At 35.0% G+C, this 25,157-nt stretch overlaps 1 long non-coding RNA gene across 1 annotated transcript; it reads right to left on the bottom strand.

Annotated features, from left to right (window-relative positions):
* Positions 1–1,374: 1,374 nt before the first annotated feature.
* LOC309636545 lies at positions 1,375–24,293 on the bottom strand. Its single transcript, XR_014250066.1, has 3 exons — positions 8,765–24,293; positions 6,993–7,069; positions 1,375–4,491 (listed from the first exon to the last, which is right to left on the bottom strand). It is a non-coding gene; the product is annotated as an uncharacterized lncRNA (long non-coding RNA).
* Positions 24,294–25,157: the final 864 nt, after the last annotated feature.

Genomic DNA, 25,157 nt, shown 5'->3' with positions numbered 1-25,157 from the left:
TTGGAAACTCTCTTTCACCATATGCTGTGAGGAAGAAGTTCTCTGAAAAATCTCCCAGGAAGACACCATCATTCTCTGTGGTGGGCAGACTGAAAATTCAGTATATCTGAGGTTGACATATGTGGACTTCCTTTCACCCCATCTAAAAGTTAACTGCTTTCTCACTCAGGGCTATTTTCTCTTTTCAGTCCTTGTAAATTTTCTTCACTCTGAACACCTAAAGGCTTGGCAAACATATATCTAGATTAACATATTTATTTGCAGCTGTGAATAGAAAAAAATCAGAGGAGAATATATCTGAATGTTTATATTAATATCACGTGATATAAATTAACACTTTGCAAGGCTTCCATTGACTATTAATTGGCAGTTATTCTACAATGAAAGAGCTTTCGGATGGCCTGGCGAAAAAGAATCTGAAATAGAAGTGAACTTCAGTTATAAAAATAAATCTCTAGAAAGAAGAGGAAAGAAAGAAGAGGAATGTTCCAATCTTACCTTCATCATAATCTTATTAGCATTTCTAGTGAGTAGTTCAAGTATCAGTCTATAGTCTTCTGACTCGGTCTCATAAATATGTCAAGAGCAAAGTATAGTTATTTTAATAGTCTGTGTTGGTGAACCATCATGGATTTAATTAAGAGACAACTAGTGTATGAAATATGACACAAAAGCACAAGACTTAATGGAGAAATGTTTTACTGCAGATTTAAATCAGGGCCACAGACTTAATGATGATCCAGGCTCAGAAATCCTACTTAAATTTAATTAATGCAGACTAGTGCAGACCTGTTCATATAGGAGAAAAAAACACAGACATAAAAAACCATTAGTGATTTAAGATTCTCAGAGTACACTGCCTTATTTATAAGGTTATGTGAGCATGGGTTATTAATAGCTTATTCTTTTGGTTTTTATTATATGAGATATTTAGAATGTAAGCTGTATAAAAGTCTTTTAAAATATTATGTCGAGTCTCTTCATGTTCTATAACAAAACGTCACCTCCTTTGCTTCTTAGCAAAAACAGCAAAAGCACAGAATGCAACGTCAGCCATTTTGATCAGATAATGACTGATCAAATGTGATCTAATTCTATGTTTGCTCAAAAGGAGCATAGGTATTATTTCTCTAGCTTAGCCTCATAGGGACATGAATGGAGGATGGACAAAATAGTACATGATCTTCATATTTTATTAAGTATTCCCTGTTTTATTCATTAGAACTACTGAGCTGGAAAATCTGGATCTGTTCTACCTATAAATTTACTATTGATATTATCAAAGAGAGAAACCATCACCAAGAACTTTATAAATATATTGAAAAATATAATCCTTATCACTTTTAAGAATTTGAACTTACCACTTTTAAGAATTTATGAGGTAAAGACATAACATTTACTTCTTCTTAACAGACTTACACTAAGCCATACTCAGGATCATTTGTCTCAGTTAAGTCAGGTTCATATCTTCTGTTCTGTTTTTACTTTTTAATTCTTCTCAAACTTGTCTTGTTGTTAAGGATATCTTAAGAACAACTTTAAGGGACTCAATGCAAATGATTATAAATTCCATCTAGAGTCTTCATAGTCTGCAGCATCCGGTTTTGGAAATTAGTGCATGTTCACGTTGTCTCAATATTTTCTTAATGTGTCTTTTGTCAATGACCATTTTTTGAAGGGTCTGTACAATTCTCAGTGAATCAATTATTTCTTTCTTAATTCAGAACACTGACGATTAAGAGTATTCATTTATTTCATGCCCTGGTTTATTCATTAGTGATATATATTTTACCTTTTGCTAATTTCATCATTTCCCTTGCTGTATCTGGGAAAAAAAAGTCTCATTCACTTTAATTAATTTTTATACAATTAATCCATTCTGCTTTATGTCTTTGCTGATTTTATTTGTGCACTGTAGTTGAGACAACCTATGCTTAGTTGAGTGTCTTCATTTACTTCCAGTATAGATTTTTCTTTTCTGGCACACTATCTTTTGTGGAAAAAGAATGGGTCATTCCTTCTTTTCTTTTCATTTTTAAAAATCTATTCTTGTTGGCATATGCTTCTAGAATGGGTTTTACAATTTTCACATAGGGACATTCTGTTTTATTTTTAAAAATGAAAAGATGGTCTAATGGGACTTCATAAATAATATCTACATTCAAACCTTTAGCATTCATTTGCTTGTTCTTGAGCTGTTCTAAGATTCAAATGTCACTAGATATGTCAAGTTTTTGCTGTTGATTTGAGCAGCTTTTTGAGATTTTGATTAGAATAACCTTTAAGAGGTTTGTTGTTTTAAAAGGCAGTTAAACAAAATAATCATAATTTTTATTAACCTTTTATTACTTAAAAAAATAGTCATTGCAGTGGGACTTTAATAACTTGAAAGATTTTAGTAGCACTCACCTTCCTGGCATGAAACTACCTGAAATTAAGTGTTCTGCATCATCAATATCTAATCAAAGCTATAAAGTAACACAAGTGAGTTTGGATGAATATTTTTAAGTGATCTAAACATTTATAAGGCAACTATCAAATGGTCACAATTCAGATTTTTTTTTAAAAGTATGAAAGGAGTTTTATTATATGTTTTAAAATGCATTGATCAAAAGTACAGTAAGTCTACTTTAATATAACCCTGTTGTAGAAAACAGTCAAGCCGTGGGTTTCTAATATGTTTGTATGAGATCTATTTTTCATCTGTCACCTGCATAAATTATGTAGAAGTTCACTGTATTGTTATTTCATTTATTCATTTTTCTTTCTGCATGTATCATTAAAACTAATTAGAAGTCATTTAAAATGACTGAATTTCATTCCATATGAAAATGTTTGATTAAATCTATGTCAGTACAACTTTTTTTTATAGTATACAAATAATGCTTAATAGGTTGAGTTTACATATGAATACCAAGGATTATAAGACTCTCTTCCTTACATGGAGAAGAATTCTGTTTCCCACAACATAGTAGATTAAAACCTGCATACTACAAAACACTCGTGCTAGATAAAATATAAGATATCCTTCTAGATAAATATATGACATTATAAGAAATTATGAAATCATTTGTGGCCAGCAACAAATTGGGAGAATAAATTCCTAGAGCTAAGCCAGCACTGAAACCACTGAATAGCCACTGGTTCTGCAGTCCCTGACAGTCATAGTCTTGAGATTCAGTGTTGATTCTCAAACCAGCAGTACTGGCATCTCCTGAGTGCTTATTGGAGGTGCAGAATCTTGGGCTCCACCTGCTTATTGAGAATCTATCTTGTAAGATACTCAAGTGATTTATGTACCTACTAAATTTGAGAACTTAGGTTTGAGAAGTCTAAATTGGTTTTAATTCTGTAAGTAATTAATTAGATGGCAAAAAAAAAAAACCCATTGGGCTTTCCCAGAGTTGAGGGCCATATCAGAGACCTCTCCTACCAATAAAGGCAGGACTCAGAAAAGGATAAACTGGAGTCATGGAAGAGCATTTCTCCTCAGAGGTAGACATCGAAAGAGCTTATTGCTCTCAGCTCTGGTTTAGAGTGGAAAAGGGAAAAAAGCATCTCCATGAGAAATGATAGCCTTCAGTAGGCCCATATATGGTTTAAAAGCTTGAGTCCTTTCCAATTTTGCAACTTTAATTAGAATAATCACAGTTGAGAATTTTTATTAAAGACAACAAAGGTTGGTAGTGCCTCAGGTGATCTGGAAAAAGTACACAGAAATAATTTGTTTAAAGTAAACAAAGAGTGAATTAAAACTATAAATACATTGCAAGAGACTATCAAAATGACCAAGTAAACTTGAGGGGAAAAACATTAAATGCAACTTCTAAAAATAGAAAATGTCATAATTAAAAACTCAAAGGAAGGATTAAAGAACAGATTGGACACTGTGAAAGTAAATTAGTGAACTAAAAGATAGATATCAAGAAGTTACACAAAGTTGTCACCAGAGATACATCAGATGGGTAAGGTGAAGCCACGCATAAGAGACACGGAGGAAAGGAAGAGGCGTCGGATTTCCAGAAGGAGGTAATAGAGCTAATGGGGGAGTGACGTAACCAGAAAAATATGGAGTTGATGAAGCATAGCAATTCTTTTTTTTTTTTTTAATTTATTTTATTTATTTATTTATGGCTGCATTGGGTCTTCATTGCTGCACGCGGGCTTTCTCTAGTTGCGGTGAGCAGGGGCTACTTTTCGTTGTGGTGTGCAGGGTTCTCATTGCGGTGGCTTCTCTTGTTGCAGAGCACAGACTCTAGGCGCCCGGGCTTCAGGAGTTGTGGCACGTGGGCTCAGTAGTTGTAGCTCACGGACTCTGGAGCACAGGCTCAGTAGCTGTGGCTCGCAGGCTTAGTTGCTCTGTGGCATGTGGGATCCTCCTGGACCAGGGCTCATACCCGTGTCCCCTGCATTGGCAGGCAGATTCTTAACCACTGTGCCACCAGGGAAGTCCAAGCATAGCAATTTTTAAATTTAGGAAGCAAAGAAATCCTAGACATCAACAATAAAAGGACTATACATTAGAGTCAAAATATAGATTAACAAAGAGAATATAAGCAGAGAAAAAACAAATTACATAAAAAGGAATAATAATAATAATATAAATAGTTTGTAGAAATAAAAGTAGGAAACAGCAGAATATCTTCAAAGTACTAAGAGAATAAAACATTCAACTTACATTGGTATAATCACAGTGAAATAAAGACATTTTCAGTTAATTTTCTCATCTTAACCAAAACCTTGCCACTAAAGAACTTACAATATCCTTCAATAAGAAGAAAAATGATCTCAGAAAGGTCAGAGTTACAGAAAGACAAGTAAACTAAATAAACAATAGACATGTGGGTATACATAAATAAATAAAAATTGAGTATACAAATAGTAAAAAACAAAATCTAATTGGGGGGGTTAAACACACACACACAAACACAGATACACACACACAAAAATATAGGCAAAAGGCAGAAATAAACAATAATAAAAGGAAAAGGGTGCATAATAGAGTTGCAACTGAAAATATTGACTGTTGTATGTAACAAATAACTTTATGAAACAAAATAAAAGAATTTCTAGAAAGATACAATTTGCTGAAACTGACTCAAGGGGTAATTTAAAAATCTGTTTACTCATGTAACCATGAAAAAGAGTGCTGAATTGGACATTTGAATTTAAAAATAAATAGCAGGTCCCAGAGAATTTACATACGAGTTTTGCCAAGCATTAAAAGAATATATATTTTCAATTATATATAAATCATTTTTATAGAAAATAGGAAGGCAGTACCTTCTAACTCATTCTGTAAGGTTAGCATACATTTCTATATTTTTGGTGGAACTATACATTAAAGGAATACAAATAATGTGATGTTATACTTTGTTCATGGAAACATTTTGCAATCTAGAACCCAGCAACTTCCACTTGCTAGTTACATTGCATGAGAAACTTTTACAAATGTTTGTCAGGAAACATATCTGAAATAGCATGGTATGTTTATAACAACAAAACAAAAAACAAAGAAAAAATGTGTAGCACACATGGTATATTTTACCACAGAGAAAATGAATGAGCCTCAGCCTCAAACCCCTTGAGTCTGGGGTTTTCATAGTATTCCCAAAGTAGCACTTGACATTTTCCTCAGACAAAAATAAATTTAGAACTCCTGCACCAGGTATCAACCTGATGTATTCCATCTTTTTTACAGAGACCTTAAAAGCTACCTCATGACATGTTAGAAGCTAGAGTTTGGTGTCACACCAATCCCCTATTTGGAATCCTGGCTCTACCACTTGCTGGCTATGTAATCTTGGTCAACTTTAAAACTTTTCTTGCCTCAGTATTTTTCTCTCCAAGGTGAAAAAATAACAGCACCTGCTTTACTGATCAATGGCCGTCAATAGATTATAGGAACTACTTTAATTATAGTGATAGTTTCAACATATGCAGCTTTCTAGATTTCAAGGAGTATGCATACATGTTATCTTATTTCAGCTGCACAAGAAGCATCAATATGCTTATATTTTCCTGTTTATGACTTCTGTTTGGACCATCATTTTGCTTATCAGTTATTTCAAGGATTATATTTGCCTAATATAATTATGATCATTTGTACCATGTATTGGATGATTACTATGTGCCAGGTACTGAGATAAGCACTTTACTTTTTTAATGTCATCTACTTTCTTTATCCCCTTTAATTCTCACCATAACTCAGGGCCAGTCCTGACAACAGAGGAGCAGTTGTACTTGGTAAAGCACTTTCAAAGATGATGAAATCAGGAAATTATGTTGAATCTTCCACCAGAAGTGGGAGAGCCATCTTTTTGGACTATCATAAGATCCTAAGGAATTAATAGTTCTGTCCAGCAAAGAGGACATAAGAAGCATTTTATAATTTTTTAAAATGAACAAATAATAAACATAATAAATAATTTAACTTCCTGGTAATCAAGTTAAAACATTAAATAAAATTATTTGTCACCTTCAGAGTGACCAAATTTTTTAAAGTAATAAAATCTAACGTTAATAAGGGTACTTAGATATTTTCAAACACTACTTAGGACATATAAATTGTAAAACATTTTAGATGGAAATCTTGCAAAAAAACTTGAGTATATTTATATTTTGAGCTAGCAAGTTTATTTCTAGAAATGTATGCTAAGGGAACAGTAAAAAAAGTGTGCAAAGTTCTAAATATGAGAATTTTATCCAACATTGTTTATAATATGAAACCATTGAAAATAGCCTAAAAGTCCAAAAATACGCAAATGGTTAGACATATAATATATACATTCATTTCAACACTATGTGTCTATTTAAAGTTCAGTTTTAATGAAAATTAATAGTACAAAAATTATTAATGATTTAAGTTCAAAAAGAGGTTACAAAATGAAATATACATTATAATACTTTTTGTAAATATGTATAATTATAAGATTGAAAGGAAGTATACAATTATGTCATCTATTGCAGAATAACAAGAAAAATTGACTTACCTATTACTTTTCTAAAATGTTCAGTTTTCAAAATTAAGCATATACGATCTTTGGGATAAGAATTAAAATCACAAAAGCTAGAAAAAAGATTGGATAGAGGTAAGCCAAGTTATTTTAAGGAAGGCCGAAGTCCTCTCAAATGAATTGTTACAACAGTCAATGAAAATAGTTATACATTGAAATAAGTCAGGAGACCATTCATAGGGCAAAGATCCAAACTACTGTATCCCTCTTCAGGATTTCATTGGGAAACAAAAAAGGACACTGTTTAGAATCAGCGTGCAAATTCAGAACACAAACAAACGGGGTGCTTGAGTTATAGAAATTATGGCCACTCCCATGTAAGATAATATTTTCAAATTACAGTAAATTATTTGTTCCAAACCACAACACAGTTTAGCTTTGCAAAACTACATTAGATCCTCACTGTGAATCAAGCATTCTGCTCACTACTGAAAACCCAGTGAGGTCCCTGCTTTCAAGAAGCTCCTTGTTATAGTAGGCATGAGTTCAATGTATCTAAAAGTGTGGCCCAGTGGCAACTTCATCAGAATCACCTGGGGGTGGTGATTCTTAAAAATGCAATGTCTAACTCCAGAGATTTGCTGTTTGAGACAGGAACCTACATTCATAAGAATTTCTCTAGAAGCTTCATATGCATACGTACTAACATCTGAAAGCTGCTAGCTTGGAAGAAAAACTGGGAGCTTTTCAAATCAAACAGATCCAAATTTGAATCTTGACTACTTCTTTGTACACTGCTTTTTAAAAATAATATAATTTAGATTCTGCCAGCAACACCAGACTAAAGCTATACAATGATAATTATTGCTCTATCTTAGCTATTATATTTCTTGCTTTGATTTTCTTGACTATCCTCTCCTTGGAATTCTCTTTTCTTTTGACCTCTGAGACCAAATACTGTTCATGGTTCTTCTCTTGTCTCTCTGATCATACGTTCTTGGTCTTTGTTATTTATTAACTAACTTACTGTGGGTAAATTAATTAACTCACGAATCTCAGTATCTTCATTTATCAAACAAACAAAACGACACCACCAACAAAAAAATTGTCTCACAGAGTTGTTGAAGATGAAATTAGATAATGTATGACAAAAGCTGGGACTCAATAAATATTAACACTTGTAATTAAAGGAGCCATAACAGAGATAACACAAGACACTATTGGAACCCTTGGGGGAACTGGGAGTAAAATGATAAGAAGGTCAGATCCAAGGTCTCCTGAATGATGTCACCCTTTGGTTGAGTCTTGATGAATAAGTAAAAGTCAGGCAAAAGAAAGATTTCTATAAAACAATTTGGATTAATATTTTAACTAAATTGACCAACAAATTTTATCAAATAATTGGTTGATTTGTAGAAACAATTAGTTGACCCAGTTAAATCATTTAACTGATTTATTATTCCATATTTTTTTCTCTTGATTTAAATTTGTTTTCTTTTGATTTAAATTTTCAGCTTTAGATTCATAGACTCACTTTCCTGTGAAAAGAAAATGATATGAACTGTAATATTACATTTAACCGAATATAAAAATAGCTGTTTTTAAACAACTGAATACATTAAATTGGTGTAGATGGAAAATAGTGGAAATTGCTTTACAAAGAACATTTTATCTCAAACCACTATCAGCTACTGGGAGCATTCTTGCACTGCATTGTAAATAACAATCATACAAAGAATTGCAATAAAATGTTTATATGGTGTTTTATACTCCTTTCTACATATAGTAGAACAAAATATTTCTATTACCTTTGAAAATTCTGGAGAAATAGTTTCTTCACTTGATTTTCATGTACAGCTGTACGTAGTGATCTCCTGATGACCTATTAGCTTCTATCCATGGTTTAGTCTTACCACTTGGCAACTGCAGGCTAAGGGTCACTTTCCTGTTACTATTTGGGACTATTTAGGATACTTGAGATGTGTTTAGAAGCACAAAGTACTTCAAATGAAGTTTAGCTTGGGTTGGTTATACAACAAATCTGGACAATTGTGGAAATCCTACTGTTAAAATCATAGCCTAACATGAATTTTGTATCATGCATTAATTTTTAAAATTTATTTTATTGAAGTATAGTTGATTTACAATGTTGTGTTAATTTCTACTGTACAGCAAAGTGATTCAGTTATATATATATATATATATATATATATATATATATATATATACATTCTTTTTCATATTCTTTTCCATTATGGTTTATCACAGGATATTGAATATAGTTCCTTGTGCTATACAGTAGGACCTTGTTGTTTATCCATTCTATATAAAATAGTTTGCATCTGCTAATCCCAAACTCCCAATCCACCCTTCCCCCATGCCCCTCCCCCCTGGCAACCTGTTCGCTCAACTGAGATGTATCAAAATAACTCATTTCAGGTAAGGGGTGATCTAGCAGCTTAATTACTTTAACTTTATGCTTTAATATACATGGAAGACAAACTGAAAGATAAAGCTTTATGTCATTTTAATTTTCCAAATAATCCATAATAAACACCTGTATGCACTATTTCTAAGAAAAATCACCAAATGGAACCAATAATCCCTCTAATCCTACTATGTAATATACATTTTTTCTTCTAATTGGAAGAAAAGATACTAATATTACAATCCCTATTCTTGGTTGCCTTTCCTTAATACAAGCAGAATGAACATAGGCCCCTATCAAAATCCTGCCCAGGTATAAAAGGATTCTTATTTAAAACTTCTAGGTTTTGTTGTTCAATCCAAATAGAACATAGTAATGAATTATGGTTTATGGATATTAAGACTAAGAATTTTTGTGAATAGATTTTGTCATCCAGTCGTTCCAGGAGAATTTGTTGAAAAATAGTAAAATCAAGAATTCTCAAAAAAAAAAAAAAAAAAAGAATTCTCCCCTGTTTGCTGAAGCAATTGTATGGAGATTTATGCAAGAACTTTGGCAATAGGTGTCAGTCAGTCATTCTGATATCAGGCTCTTGCCAATTTAGGGGTATGAACCCCTTGAAAGTGGAAGGGTCCTATCTATGGATAGAGAGCTGAAAGAGCTTAAGTCATAGCTAAATATAGTTTGAATGTTGTATTTATTCAAACAAATTTATATTGTATGTATAAAAAGGATGTGAGGGGCTTCCCTGGTGGCACAGTGGTTAAGAATCCACCTGCCAATGCAGGGGACACGGGTTCAAGCCCTGGTCTGGGAAGATCCCACATGCCGCGGAGAAACTAAGCCTGTGCACAACAACTACTGAACCTCCACTCTAGAGCCTGCGAGCCACAACTACTGAAGCCTGCGTGCCTAGAGCTGGTGCTCCGCAACAAGAGAAGCCACCGCAATGAGAAGCCCGCGCACCGCAACAAAGAGTAGCCGCCGCTTGCCGCAACTAGAGAAAGCCTGTGCGCAGCAACGAAGACCCAACGCAGCCAAAAATAAATAAATAAAATTTTTTTAAAAAAAGGATGTGAACCTTTTGCACAAATTTCTATTTCTTTGTGAGAAGAGAATGAGGGTATTTAAACTTTTGAAAATCAGAGGAAGTTATTAGAGGTATTAGGGGAAGAGTCAATAAATCATTCTAAAATAGATATGGAAGAGTAAGAATCTACAAATACTCTGGTTAACTTTCAAAAAGGCCTGGACATCTGGACATTCATTCTATTAGATGTTAGGACATGTCAGAAATATATAGGAATATGAACAGAATGATTCTAGGACAGGTAGTAACAATTATACCATATCAAGTGACACACCGTTACTTCTGCCACATTCTATTCTTTAGAAGTCCAGCCCACACTCAAGATGAGGAGAATTGAGAAACACCTCTTGAAAGGAGGAGTACATAATAATTTGTGGAGATATTTTTTAACTTACTAAAAAGGAAACACGAAGAAAGCGGACATAGAAAATGAACAGGGAATTTACATGAGTGAGAGGTATGTGAAAAGGTAGCCAAACTTACTAGTCATTTGAGAAATACAAATTAAAACAAAGAAATATCACTTTACATGCATCAAAATGGCAAAAAATAGTAACTCAGATAATACCAAGTGCTGACAAAGCTGGGCAAAAAAAAAAAAAACCTCTCATAAACAACTAATGTGACTGTAAACTATTTCAGGTATTCTGGAAAGCAAAATGTCAGTATTTAGCAACATTCCTGGAAGACCATATGTGCTCTTTATCCCAGAGGTCCCATTTCTGATTATAAGTTTCAAGGAAATTCTCACCAGGTATGGAAGTGGACATGTATGAGAATGTTTAACCCAGTGTTGCTTGTGCTGGTGGAGAATGGGAAGTAAAATAGTTTTCAATGTTCTATACACTGGGCAACAGTAAGAAAAAACAGATTATATGTACATACAGCAGAATGCATAATCCTCAGAAAAGAAAAAGTCTCTGTTTTAAGATGCTGGAAATTCTAAAACATTATACCATTTGCTAGAAAATCATGTAAACATAAAATATATCATATTTTAAAAGGATACCTGCATGTTTCAGGATATACATCAAACACATTAAACTTGGGACCTATAATTGATAAGAATGGCAATATACATCATGGAAAATGAGAAAAAACAAAAGAGGACTTGCATGTACTGATGCTAAAAATATGGAAAAAACTGAGGCGCATGATTGACTAGGCCCTGGCCATCTGAGAACCAATGAAGCATATGAGCATATGCATACACACATGCATACACACATATTCACATACACAAACACAAAACAATTTTAGTAGCCACTAATAAGATGGCATAATGAATTAAAGAACATCCCCATGATGAATATTATCCATCCATTAGAATAATTTTTATGAATAATTCCTCATGATTTTTATGATGGTAAGTGAAAAATTTTAGAAATGAAATAGGCTTAGAGGGAAAATGCAAACAAAATATGTACATGCATAAATACTGAAATTCATAAAAATCTTAGTAGAAATTACTAAGGTGCCTAATTTTTGTTAAATTATCATCTTTAATCTTATTTGTTTTTCTTTTTCTTTAATTAGTTACCTTTCTTATACATATTAGTGTATGTAAGTCAATCCCAATCTCCCAATTCATCACCACCTTCACTCCAACCCCCTTTTCCCCCTTGGTGTCCATACATTTGTTCTCTACATCTGTGTCTCTATTTCTACCTTGCAAACTGGTTCATCTGTACCATTTTTCTAGATTCCACATATATGCATTAATATACAATATTTGTTTTGCTCTTTCTGACTTACTTCACTCTGTATGACAGTCTCTAGGTCCATCCACCTCTCTACAAATGACCCAATTTCGTTCCTTTTTATGGCTGAGTAATATTCCATTGTATATATGTACAACATCTTCTTTATCCATTCGTCTGTTCATGGGCATTTAGGTTGCTTACATGACCTGGCTATTGTAAATAGTGCTGCAATGAACATTGGGGTGCATGTATCTTTTTAAAGTATGGTTTTCCCTGGGTATATGCCCAGTAGTGGGATTGCTGAGTCATATGGTAATCCTATTTTTATTTTCTTAAGGACCCTCCATACTGTTCTCCATAGTGGCTGTGTCAATTTACATTCCCACCAACAGTGCAAGAAGGTTCCCTTTTCTCCACACCCTCTCCAGCATTTGCTCTTTGTAGATTTTCTGATGATGCCCATTCTAACTGGTGTGAGGTGATACCTCATTGTAGTTTTGATTTGCATTTCTCTAATAATTAGTGGTGTTGAGCAGCTTTTCATGTGCCTATTGGCCATCTGTATGTCTTCTTTAGAGAAATGTCTATTTAAGTCTTCTGCCCATTTTTTAATTGGGTTGTTTGTTTTTTTTTTTAATATTGAGCTGCATGAGCTGTTTATATATTTTGGAGATTAATCCTTTGTCCATTGATTCACTTGCAAATATTTTCTCCCATTCTGAGGGTTGTCTTTTCATCTTGTTTATAGTTTCCTTTGCTGTGCAAAAGCTTTTAAGTTTCATTAGATACCATTTGTTTATTTTTGTTTTTATTTCCATTACTATAGGAGGTGGGTAAAAAAAGATCTTGCTGTGATTTATGTCAAAAAGTGTTCTTCCTATGTTTTCCTCTAAGAGTTTTATAGTGTCCAGTCTTACATTTAGGTCTTTAATCCATTTTGAGTTTATTTTTGTGTATGGTGTTAGGGAGTGTTCTAATTTCATTCTTTTACATGTAGCTGTCCAGTTTTCCCAGCACCATGTATTGAAGAGAGTGTCTTTTCTCCATTGTATATCCTTGCCTCCTTTATCAAAGATTAGTTGACCATAGGTGTGTGGGTTTATCTCTGGGCTTTCAATCCTGTTCCATTGATCTGTATTTCTGTTTTTGTGCAGTACCATATTGTCTTGATTACGGTAACTTTGTAGTATAATCTGAAGTCAGGGAGTCTGATTCCTCCAGCTGTGTTTTTTTCCCTCAAGATTGCTTTGGCTATTTGGGGTCTTTTGTGTCTCCATACAAATTTTAAGATTTTTTGTTCTAGTTCTATAAAAAACGCCATTGGTAATTTGATAGGGATAGCCTTGAATCTGTAGATTGCTTTGGGTAGTATAGTCATTTTCACAATATTGATTCTTCCAATCCAAGAACATGGTATATCTCTCTATCCGTATGTGTCATCTTTAATTTTTTTCATCAGTGTCTTATAGTTTTCTGAGTACAGGTCTTTTACCTCCTTAGGTAGGTTTATTCCTAGGTATTTTATTCTTTTTGTTGTAATGGTGAATGGGATTGTTTCCTCAATTTCTCTTTCTGATCTTTCATTGTATATCTCTCCATTTGTTTGTGTCATCTTTAATTTCTTTCATCAGTGTCTTATAATTTTCTGCATACAGGTCTTTTGTCTCCCTAGGTAGGTTTATTCCTAGGTATTTTATTCTTTTTTTTGCAATGGTAAATGGGAGTGTTTCCTTAATTTCTCTTTCAGATTTTTCATCATTAGTGTATAGGAATGCAAGTGATTTCTGTGCATTAATATTGTATCCTGCAACTTTACCAAATTCATTGATTAGCTCTAGTAGTTTTCTGGTGACATCTTTAGGATTATCTATGTATAGTATCATGTCATCTGCAAACAGTGACAGTTTTACTTCTTCTCTTCTAATTTGTATTCTTTTTATTTCTTTTTCTTTTCTGATTGCCATGGCTAGGGCTTCCAAAACTATGTTGAATAATAGTGGCAAGAGTGGACATCCTTGTCTTGTTCCTGATCTTAGAGGAAATGCTTTCAGTTTTTCACCATCGAATATGGTGTTTGCTGTGGGTTTGTCATATATGGGCTTTATTATGTTGAGGTAGGTTCCCACACTGCCCACTTTCTGGAGAGTTTTTATCGTAAATGGGTGTTAAATTTTGTCAAAAGCTTTTTCTGAATCTATTGAGATGATCATATGGTTTTTATTCTTCAGTTTGTTAATATGGTATATCACATTGATTGATTTGTGTATAATGAAGAATCCTTGCAACCCTGGGATAAATCTACACTTGATCATGGTGTATGATCCTTTTAATGTGTTGTTGGATTCTGTTTGCTAGTATTTTGTTGAGGATTTTTGCATCTATATTCATCAGTGATATTGGTCTGTAATTTTCTTTCTTTGTAGTATCTTTGTCTGGTTTTGGTGTCAGGGTCATGGTGGCCTCATAGAATGAGTTTGGGTGTGTTCCTTCCTCTGCAATTCTTTGGAAGAGTTTGAGAAAAATGGGTGTTAGCTCTTCTCTAAATGTTTGATAGAATTCACCTGTGAAGCCCTCTGGTCCTGGACCTTTGTTTGCTGGAAGATTTTTAATCACAGTTTCAATTTCATTACTTGTGATTGGTCTGTTCATATTTTCTACTTCTTCCTGGTTCAGTTTTGGAAGGTTATACCTTTCTAAAAATTTGTCCATTCTTCCAGGTTGTCCATTTTATTGGCATAGAGTTGCTTGTAGTGGTCTCTTATGCTGCTTTGTATTTCTGTGGTGTGTGTTGTAACTTCTCCTTTTTCATTTCTAATTTTATTGATTTGAGTCCTCTCCCCCTTTTTCTTGATGAGTCTGGCTAAAGGTTTATCAATTTTGTTTACCTTCTCAAAGAACCAGCTTTTAGTTTTATTGATCTTTGCTTTTGTTTTCTTTGCTTCTATTTCATTTATTTCTGATCTTATTTTATGATTTCTTTCCTTCTACTAACTTTAGGTTTTGTTTGTTCTTCTTTCTCTAGTTCCTTTTGGGGTAAGATTAGATTGTTTGTTTGATATTTTTCTTGTTTCTTGAGGTTGGATTGTACTGCTATAAATGGTCCTCTTAGAACTGCTTTTGCTGCATCCCATAGGTTTTGGATAGTCGTGTTTTCATTGTCATTTGTCTCTAGGTATTTTTTGATTTCCTCTTTGATTTCTTCAATGATGTTTTGGTTATTTAGTAATGTATTGTTTAGCCTCTATGTGTTTGTGTTTTTTCATTTTTTTCCCTGTAATTTATTTCTAATCTCATAGCATTATGGTCAGAAAAGATGCTTGATATGAATTCAATTTTCTTAAATTTACCAAGACTTGATTTGTGACCCACAATGTGATCTATCCTGGAGAATGTTCCCTGTGCACTTGAGAAGAAAGGGTAATCTGCTGTTTTTGGATGGAATGTCCTATAAATATCAATTAAATCTATCTGGTCTATTGTGTTGTTTAAAGCTTGTGCTTCCTTATTAATTTTGTGTCTGGATGATCTGTCCATTGCTGTAAGTGAGGTGTTAGTTTTTGATTATAATCTCTTCAAATATTTTCTCGGGTCCTTTCTCTCTCTCTTCTCCTTCTGGGACCCCTATAATGCGAATGTTGGTTTGTTTAATGTTGTCCCAGAGGTCTCTTAGGCTGTCTTCATTTCTTTTCATTCTGTTTTCTTTATTCTGTTCTGTGGTAGTGATTTCCATCATTGTGTCTTCCAGGTCACTTATCCATTTTTCTGCCTCAGTAATTCTGCTATTGATTCCTTCTAGTGTATTCTTCATTTCAGTTATTGTATTGTTCATCTCTGTTTGTTTGTTCTTTAATTCTTCTAGGTCTTTGTTAAACATTTCTTGCATCTTCTTGTTCTTTGCCTCCATTCTTTTTCTGAGGTCCTGGATCATCTTCACTATCATTATTCTGAATTCTTTTTCTGGAAGGTTGCCTATCTTCACTTCATTTAGTTGTTTTTCTGGGGTTTTATCTTGTTCCTTCATCTGGTACATAGTCCTCTGCCTTTTCATTTTGTCTATCTTTCTGTGAATGTGGTTTTTGTTCCACAGGCTGCAGGATTGTAGTTCTTCTTGCTTCTGCTCTCTTATTTGTTTTTTTAATGTTTTTTTGTAATGAGTATAACAAATTCATAATCTTGAAAACATATTCCTTCTAGGTCAAATATCCCTTTTAAAAATTAATTAATCAACTATCAACGAAGGGAAAAAAGACAACCTATGAATGGGAAAACATTGGCAAACTATATCTGAAGTCAATTATAATATTCATGAGCAAGTTCATCATATTTTTGTGTGCTAGCCTGAATTTTGTTTCAATCAATAGGCTTAGGAAAAGCTACTGTAATTGTTGAGTGGAGTTCTCCAGCGACTGTTCTAGCCTTTTGCCAAAAGTTAGGGGTTTGTTTTTCTAAATCCCTTTCAATATGTTCCCATCAGGCAAATTTCATCCAATGTTTGCTTGACCCTCACCAAGAGGCATGTGAACTAACTGATATATCTAAAAAAACAGGTTGGTAAGTTTGAGTAACTATGTTAAAATTTTCAGCAAACCTATGGAGGTCCTCAGTTATTTTAGGTAACTCTTTAACTATGGCTCATAGTTCAGGTTGAGTCCAGGGAACGTAAGAAACTTGGTTTTGTTTGGTTCCAGTACAAAGAAATTGTCTGAAAGTGGAGGGAATGAAAGTGTCCAGGTTGGAACTCCTTCCCTACTCTTTTGCTTAAACCTGCTGATTAATTCTACTAGCTCAGTGGAGAAATATTTCTGTACAGTTGTCTTCTGACTCACAGGATCTTCTTTGCATTATCTTCTATTTCTCTTGTGGCCTGCGTTTTTACTTTGGGGCAGAGTCTGTGCACACAGGTCCTCTTCCTCCTCTATAATTATGTCCTCATCTTCTTTTTTTTGGCTGCATTGGGTCTTTGTTGCTGCACACGGGCTTTCTCTAGTTGCGGCGAGCGAGGGCTGCTCTTCGTTGTGGTGCGCAGGCTTCTCATTGCGGTGGCTTCTCTTGTTGCGGATCATGGGCTCTAGGCACACAGGCTTCAGTAGTTGTGGCTCGAGGGCTCTAGAGCACAGGCTCAGTAGTTGTGGCGCACAAGATTAGTTGCTCCGTGGCACATGTGATCTTCCTGGACCAGGGCTCAAACCCGTGTCCCCTGCATTGGCAGGTGGATTCTGAACCACTGTGGCACCAGGGAAGTCCCTGTCCTCATCTTCTGATGAGTCATTATCCTAAGGATCCCACCTCTTGGGGTCCAGGTTCTCCTGTAAAATAATCATGCACACCTTTGATTGGGGCAGACAACAGCCTGGCATTTTAGTCATCTTACATGCCATCACTTCAATATGCTCTTCTTTTTGTTGTGTTTTCTTTAACATAATGTCCAAATTGGCGGAGCATGCCCTCTGTACTTCTGTAACACCAGAGTCTCTTCAGACTTTTCTGATTCCCTGCTGAGCCGTAATTACTTTTCTGTGCTAATCCTTAGCGTGCATAACAAGGGCCATGCTATAGCCTCAATAGCTTGCTCACTTTCTTTTCTCCACTTTTACTTTCCTACCCCTTCAGTTAATATATCTAATAAGCCCTTTGGTGTTTGGGGAGCTTCCTTATACTCATGCACCAGCCCAAAGCATTCCACAGACCTAGCCAGTTCACCCACATGGAAGTGGCTAGCCAGACTGGTGTTTCTCCCACCAAAAACGAGCTTTCCCCCAGCACAACCCCTCTACCCATTCCTGTGTTTTCAGTCTCCTGGCTGGCTTGCCAATTGTCCCAGATTGGAGGGAATAAAAAATGCCCACTGAACTGACAAGGTATCTTGAGACTGAAAAATGAAGCAGGTAGCTCCATATAGCCAATGGATCAGTTTACTATAGGGTAACTTACATACAGGGTAGGATTGGACAGATGGTGATCCAGAAGCATTTGCAGCTGCACTCCATCTTCACTGACAAAGGACCATTAGGACAATTTTAAAGTTAACCTAGGGTATGGGGGTACGTGCTTGGAAATAGGGAATGCATTCCTAAGTCAAGATTATTGATGATTAACTAGTCTTGTTGGTGCCAGGAATGTGTCAGTGAAGGTTTTTACCATTATTTGGAGACTAACAGAGCATGGAGGCCATGCTTCATAGAACTAATGATCATCAAACAATATCTATTCACTGCAAAGCCCTTAATGATGAAAGAAGAAGTTTACTATACAGTAAAGTCCTTGGTAGGGTCAGTGGAAAGACAGAAGGAACAGAACAGGCCCAAATGGCATTAGTTATGCTAATGGCTATTCATATCCTCAGAAGACAACTTTAAAGGGCAGGTTCTGATAGGTTCAGAGAAAGAGGGAATGGGGAGAGGTTTAGAGAAAAAGGGAAGTTCGGGGAGAGAATTAAAATGGGAAAGTGGGGGATACAGAGGAAGTAGAGGCAGTGTAGAGGGAAGGAAGAAGATGGCACCAGAGGTAGGACCTAAGCACAAGCTGGCTGCCTTGCTTCCAGGGACAAAGGAGATGGAGGACAGGAAAGAGAGGCCTCAGAAGCCATTTTGTCTTTCTTCAATTGCTTGCCTCAGTTAATTTAAAAATGGTATTTTGTACAGAGGCAATTTTAGACTCTTGAAAATATTTGGAAGCCTCAAAATGCTAGTCAAAATAGGCATCCAATTCACTTTTGACAATTTTCAAGCCATAGCTGTCCAATACCATTTTAAGAAAAGTAATTTTGGGGAGTTCAGAAGTTCGCAATAATGTCCTTCACTGTTCTAAGTTACTTCTGGTTAAGTCAGTCCATTTAGTTAGAAATGCTCATGAGGAAGGACCATGGTTTTTAAACATAAAACCAGCCAGGGTCCCTGAAGGGGGAGTGCCCTCAAAACATTTAGATGACTGAGATCTTATTTCTTAGAGGTTTTTTCTCTAGATCTAAGAAGGAAAAATAATTCTAAATAGCCCAGTTCCAATAGAAACAGGCCAGTTCCAAAACAATTGGACCAAAATCTTAGCAGCACAGTTCCAATAGGAACAGCCTGGTTCCAAAAGAGTCAGGCCAAAGTGCCAAATGAGTACTCACAGAAAGGACAAACCTTCAAAAAAAAGCAGTTCCTGAATAAAGTCTGGAGACGTTAGAATACAAAAGGAGCAGAGCTCAAATCCAGGAAAAACTTACCCTCAAACTCCAAGGTCAGCAAGAAAGCAGTGAGCTCAGTGGGCTCTGTGGCTCCCAGCACCTGTTTGCTCACCAGCCTCAGAGTTATTGGGGGTCTTCTCTGGATCCCACTTCTCTGACACCCAATACTGCTGACCTAAAACAATAAAACAGCCAGTTATTTTACCAGCAAAATGGGTTAATTCGAGAACAGCAAAGAATTGCAATTTGGGACCTGCAATCTGTGGTGAACCACAGGCAAGTCAGGAGAACATAAGAGATGACAGTTTCTTTTATAGAGGAGAAGGGGGAGTTGGGAGTGACTCATGTAAACAAAGAGTCCTTTGGAGGAAACTGGAAGTTTGCAGTATAGCGGCTTTTCATAGGCTGAGTTGTGACAGTCTTTAATTGGCTGGGCTGTTATCAGGCAAGGAAAAATTTTTTCTTCCTCCTGCTGGGTAGTAAAGTAGTAACCTTCTTCCTGTTGGAGATGCTAAAATACATTTCTTCCTGTTGGTTCTGCAATTGAGTGGTAGGGCATGACAGCTTTCCTTTCTGTCCTCCCAATTCCATTTTAAATGAGATTTCTGTTTATTAATTTTTACAATTTTAAAAGATATACCATACGTGTAATTGTAATATTAAAAGAAGAAGAAAGAGAAAATGGAGTAGAAGAAATATATGGAGTAATAATGAGTTTTAAAAATTCAGGAAAGACACAAAACCATAGATCTAGGAATCTCAGAGACTATGAAGCATTAAAAAGTACCAAAAAAAGAAAAGACAATTCATTGAGGCATATCACACTCAAATTGCACAAAATAAAAGACAAATAGCACATCTTATAAGAAAACAGCAATAAGTCAAATTGATATTATGTACCTTTGAAGTCACGTGATTGAGAATAGCACTTCACCACTGTGATCTTCCTGTCATAAACACATTACTTATTCTAATCACAAGAAAAACATCAGACAAATCCCAATTAAGGGACAGTTTACAAAATACCTAACCGGTAATCCTCAAAGTTGTCAAGGTCATCAAAAACAAGGAAAATCTGAGAAACTGTCATACCAAGAGGTACATAAGGAGACATGACTGCTAAATGTAATGTGGTATCTTGGATGGGGTTCTTGAACAGAAAAAAGGACTTTTGAACAACCTGGGGAAACCAAATAAAGTATTGACTTTAGTTAATAACAATTTACCAATATTGGTTCATTAATTGTCATAAAGGTACCATATGAATATAAGGGTGTGGAGTATATGAGAGCCCTCCACACTATTTTTGCAGTAATTCTTTAAATCTAAAACTGTTCTAAAATAAAAAGTTTAATTTAAAAATTAACTAATATTTCTGGAATTTTTAAATCATTCATTATTTTTAAAACCTTGAATGATCAAAATACTAAAACATTGTTTAAAATAGTTTAGGTTTTATTACATGAGGTTAAAGGGAATATTGTTTCAGAACTTACGGTTTGCATGTAAGAAAAGTTTTACAGTGATTGGCAGAAGTTTTCTCAGTATTCACAGTGTGGTATATGGAAAGGAGAGAAGAATGGCTGCAAGATGAAATGAAGCATAGGAAGAAAAAGTAAGAGAATATTAAGGTACACCTTAAGAATAAGAAATAATATAGTGAAACATCATTGATTGAAGTTTGGAATTTGTGATCTGACTGTAACAAAGATTATAGCTATACAGCTTTGCACAAGAAATGCTGTTTCACGGGCCTGAGATTTCTTGGCACCATGATCTTTATATCAAAAAACTGATACTGTCAAATGAAGTACTACTAATGAAGCACTGAAGTAATGATTATAATAACATTAGCAGGAACAGCTACTATTACAATAATACATAGTAAATGCTGGCTGTATTCCTTTCTTTTATTCTCACAAGCTTCCTTGCTCCCATTTTTTGTATTGTTATTAGTATTATTGCTCCCATTTTTTGATGGGAACAATGAGGCTTAAAAAGTATCACAGTCACATAGTTAGCAAATGTAAAGCCAAAAAAGATCTGTCTGGCTTCCAAATATTAGCACTTTTCATGATACTAGAAAGTCTATAAAAAAGTCAAGTATTAGGGCCCCAGATACAAGTCAGATACATAATGTAAGTGTTCATCGAAGAATAGTACGGGTTATCCTGTCTGGTGGATCACCTATATTATACTTCTGTTTGACTACATTACCTCAGTGTTTTTAGGGTATCTATATTTGTGACATATTTATAATATATATGTAAATATGTAATTTATCTTTTTCACAGATAAATGTTAAATTTTTTGAACATTCATCAACTAATGATGCCAGATTGGAGGAGGCAGCCCAGAAGTGTACTCACTGCTTACAGTGTAAAGATTTATACTTTATCATTTATTTATTTGCAAGTGGATAATTGAGAGGCTCTCAGTGCTAAATTGTTTGCACTCTGTTAAATGATTTGATGCTGATGGGCCCCAGATGTCCTGAAAATGTTCCCACACCCTTGATGGCTCCCTCCATACACTCATTACTGCTTTAGCATGGCTGAACATATTTACAAATTCTAGGTCACCATCTGCAAAAGATGCTATGTTGTGTCTATTTCAAATAAAAAGTGGGCTTTTATATATTATGAATAATATTATGCCCCTTGAAAAATATGATAGTATTAGAGTATAATGATCACCTGTGTATCTTTGTGGTTATCACAAGCTGAAACACCAGGGTATTAGATGGAATGCTAAAGTCAGCAAAATGAGAGTAGGCATAGTTTGTTGGAATGAACGCCCCTGTCCCTACTTCTGTATGGAAACCAGCACCTTGATTTTCCCCATCCAATATTTCCTGTTGCTAAGTTTTACAAAAACAAAGAGATGAGATAAGAATTATGTCAAGGGTCCAGTGCTGAACACTTAGTAAGTGATTAATAAATGACTAGATGTGTTAGGAAACTAGCATAGTAATTTTGCAAATGTTAGTCAACTGCATTTTAATTTCTCTACAAACCACATTTTCCTTAAACTGCTCATCTCTGAGATCAATTCATTTCCCTAAGAAAAAGATGGATGCGAAGTTAGAAATTATGCAGAAATGATTTCTCACTGAGAAAGAATTTCCAGCTCAGCTTTTTGGACTGACCTGTGGTATGGATGGGACTTAGAGGTTGCCACTGCCTCTTCTGAGTTGAAAGCCAGTGGGCATATTATGGGAAGAAGCCAGGTGACCCTGAAGCAGAGGCTGGGGTTATTGTGCCCGTTGAAGGGGCTGAATGGAAGATGAGACAAAAAAGATTCAGGAGGTCCAAAAGCTGAAAAAGGGGCTGAGTTAGTGCCCCAGCTAAGACAAGAGGCATTATAGCATCAGAAATGACAGACTTCTGTCACTAGTACCCATAGGATAATTGGCAACCAGGTAGGCCTTTCATAGCCTTTGGCAATAGGACAGAGTTTTTAATCTCAAACAACTCAACAAAACTTTCTAGTTCAAAATGGATCAAAGCCGGATACTTGGTCTCCTTAACACTAGGTACTAACCAACTGAGCTAACTATAACTGTAGGAAATTCAGACAAATTCCTAACCAACCTGTGAGGACTTTCAAATACCATTATTGATGTTTCTGACTACTCACCTTTGCAGGGGTATTGAAAAACGCCTGTGCTTTTAGTGTTTTTTGTTTTTTTTTTTAGATTGCTAAAGAGTAAGAGAACACTATTTAACAAACAAACATAAAGAGGCTTCCGTGCATGTGCAATAAATTTTGGTCATAGCATGAGAAGCCTCATTTACAGCTATCAAGCTACATGGAAACTCCAATGCATATAAAAGTGAGGGAGCAACCAACATGCAAAGTCTAAGAGGATTCTTTATTAAATGAAGTGGGCATAGTTAAAAGCATGGATTTTCGCATGCCAGCTGGGCTGCTACAGGTCTGATTATGCAATTTGCACATTAAATTGCCCGGCCCCTTTCTATGCTTTCTTCATTCAAGTTTTGCAAGTGTGTTAGTGAAGTAATCTGATTTTGACATCGAGAATCTTCTAGGTACAGGCTTATCTAATGTCTAAAGTTTTTGGAAATCAATAAGAGATGTTTCAGCCTGTCAAAGTTGTATTGGTTCCACCTAAATGGAGTAGCACTCAATTCAGTAAGGAAAGCTAACAAAATGCAAGCATTAACTTCATATCACTTCTGCATATTAATATAAGAATATAATATAAAATATGTAATAAAATATTAATACATAATATGTTCTATAACATACACGCTATAAGATATATAATAATATTATTTAGTACAATCTCCCTGCCCAAATTTCTTCATTATTTTCAAGTATATTATAAGAAATTCTGTCAAATGAGTTTCTGAAATCTTGACATAGTCTTTAACATAACTCTGAACCAATATCTGGGAATACTGTTAAAAATAATGTATTCATCTGGCATAACTTAATCACAAAATTTCATGCTGTCACTTCTTTAAATTTTTATAGATATGCCATTTTATCAGTTTATAATATTTTCTGTCACAACATCAAGCTCACTGGCTCATAGGTGTCACTAACTTTATCCTTCTTTGAAAATCAGGACAATATATGCTAATCTTTATCATTCCCTCTAGCTGTATTTGACATAGTTTTTCATACATTACCAACATTGGTTTATCAATTTCATTTGAACTCAATAAAATATCAATAAAGTATCGATAAGCTCTTCATTTAACTCTATGGACAAACGTTTGAACAGGAAATGTTTGAGAATAGAGCCCTTTGATATCACCAGATCACAAACCCTTTGGGGATAGACTTAAATATCTAAATTCAATGAGTCAAATGTTCCAATTAACTAGGTTTCAAGTCATTGACTTTCAAACTTTTTGACAGTGAGTTACACTAAGAAATACACTTTACATTGACCTCTTTCCTGTTCTCTTTTACACACACTCCCCCCCCACACACAGAATATGTTTCATCTTACTGTATATTTTCCTTCTGTTGTATAAAAGCTGCACCCTAAACCCACCAAACTGACTTCACATCCCACTAATAAGCAAGTCACAATCTATGGTTAGAAAAACACTGCTCCTAAACATCAGTTTTGCATGTTTTTCTGACTGAACCTGTTATGAAACTAACTATCCCCGTAAAACTGGCTTGAATTTCTCTCAGTCAAGTTTGGCTAGATTAATCCTCTGGGTTTGGGACACAAGGCTTTTTGAGGCAGGAGCCTGCTGCGTCCCCCTTTGCCTGGCAAAGAAATAAAGCTATTCTTTTCTACTTAAAAAAAAAAAAAAAAAAGATTGGCTAGACTATGCTGCAGTAATAAACAACTTCAAAATCTCACTGACTTAAAATTACAGTGATTTGCTTTTCAGTCTTCATGTACTTGGAAAGTTTCTAGGTCATCCTCATATAAGGACCCAAGCTAAAGCAGGTTCTATCTCTGTGTTACCATTATTGCCAAGAAGGAAAAAGAAATAGGACATATTTCTCTAAGTTCTCTAAGTTTCCAGTTGGAATTGACACTGTGAGTCATGTCCACTCCCATTTTATTTGCAAAGGAAATCATGTGGACACCCTCATATCAAAGAGATCAGAAATATTTTAATTTACCATATGTCCAAATGGAGGAGAAATCGAATAATCATGAATAGTCCTAATGACTACCACAATCCTTGTAATTACTACTGAGTACAAATGCTCACTTCAGTCAATATATGTCTCCCATCCAATCAAGACATCAAGCTCAAAGGCTAGGATGCTTAGGTAATGCTCAGTGATGCCTGTGGAATCTGACTGTGCCTTC

Source organism: Balaenoptera physalus (assembly GCF_965194825.1).
Source record: "Balaenoptera physalus genome assembly, chromosome: 1".
Lineage (NCBI taxonomy): Eukaryota > Metazoa > Chordata > Mammalia > Artiodactyla > Balaenopteridae > Balaenoptera > Balaenoptera physalus.
This window is presented reverse-complemented; position numbering and strand designations above follow the sequence as displayed.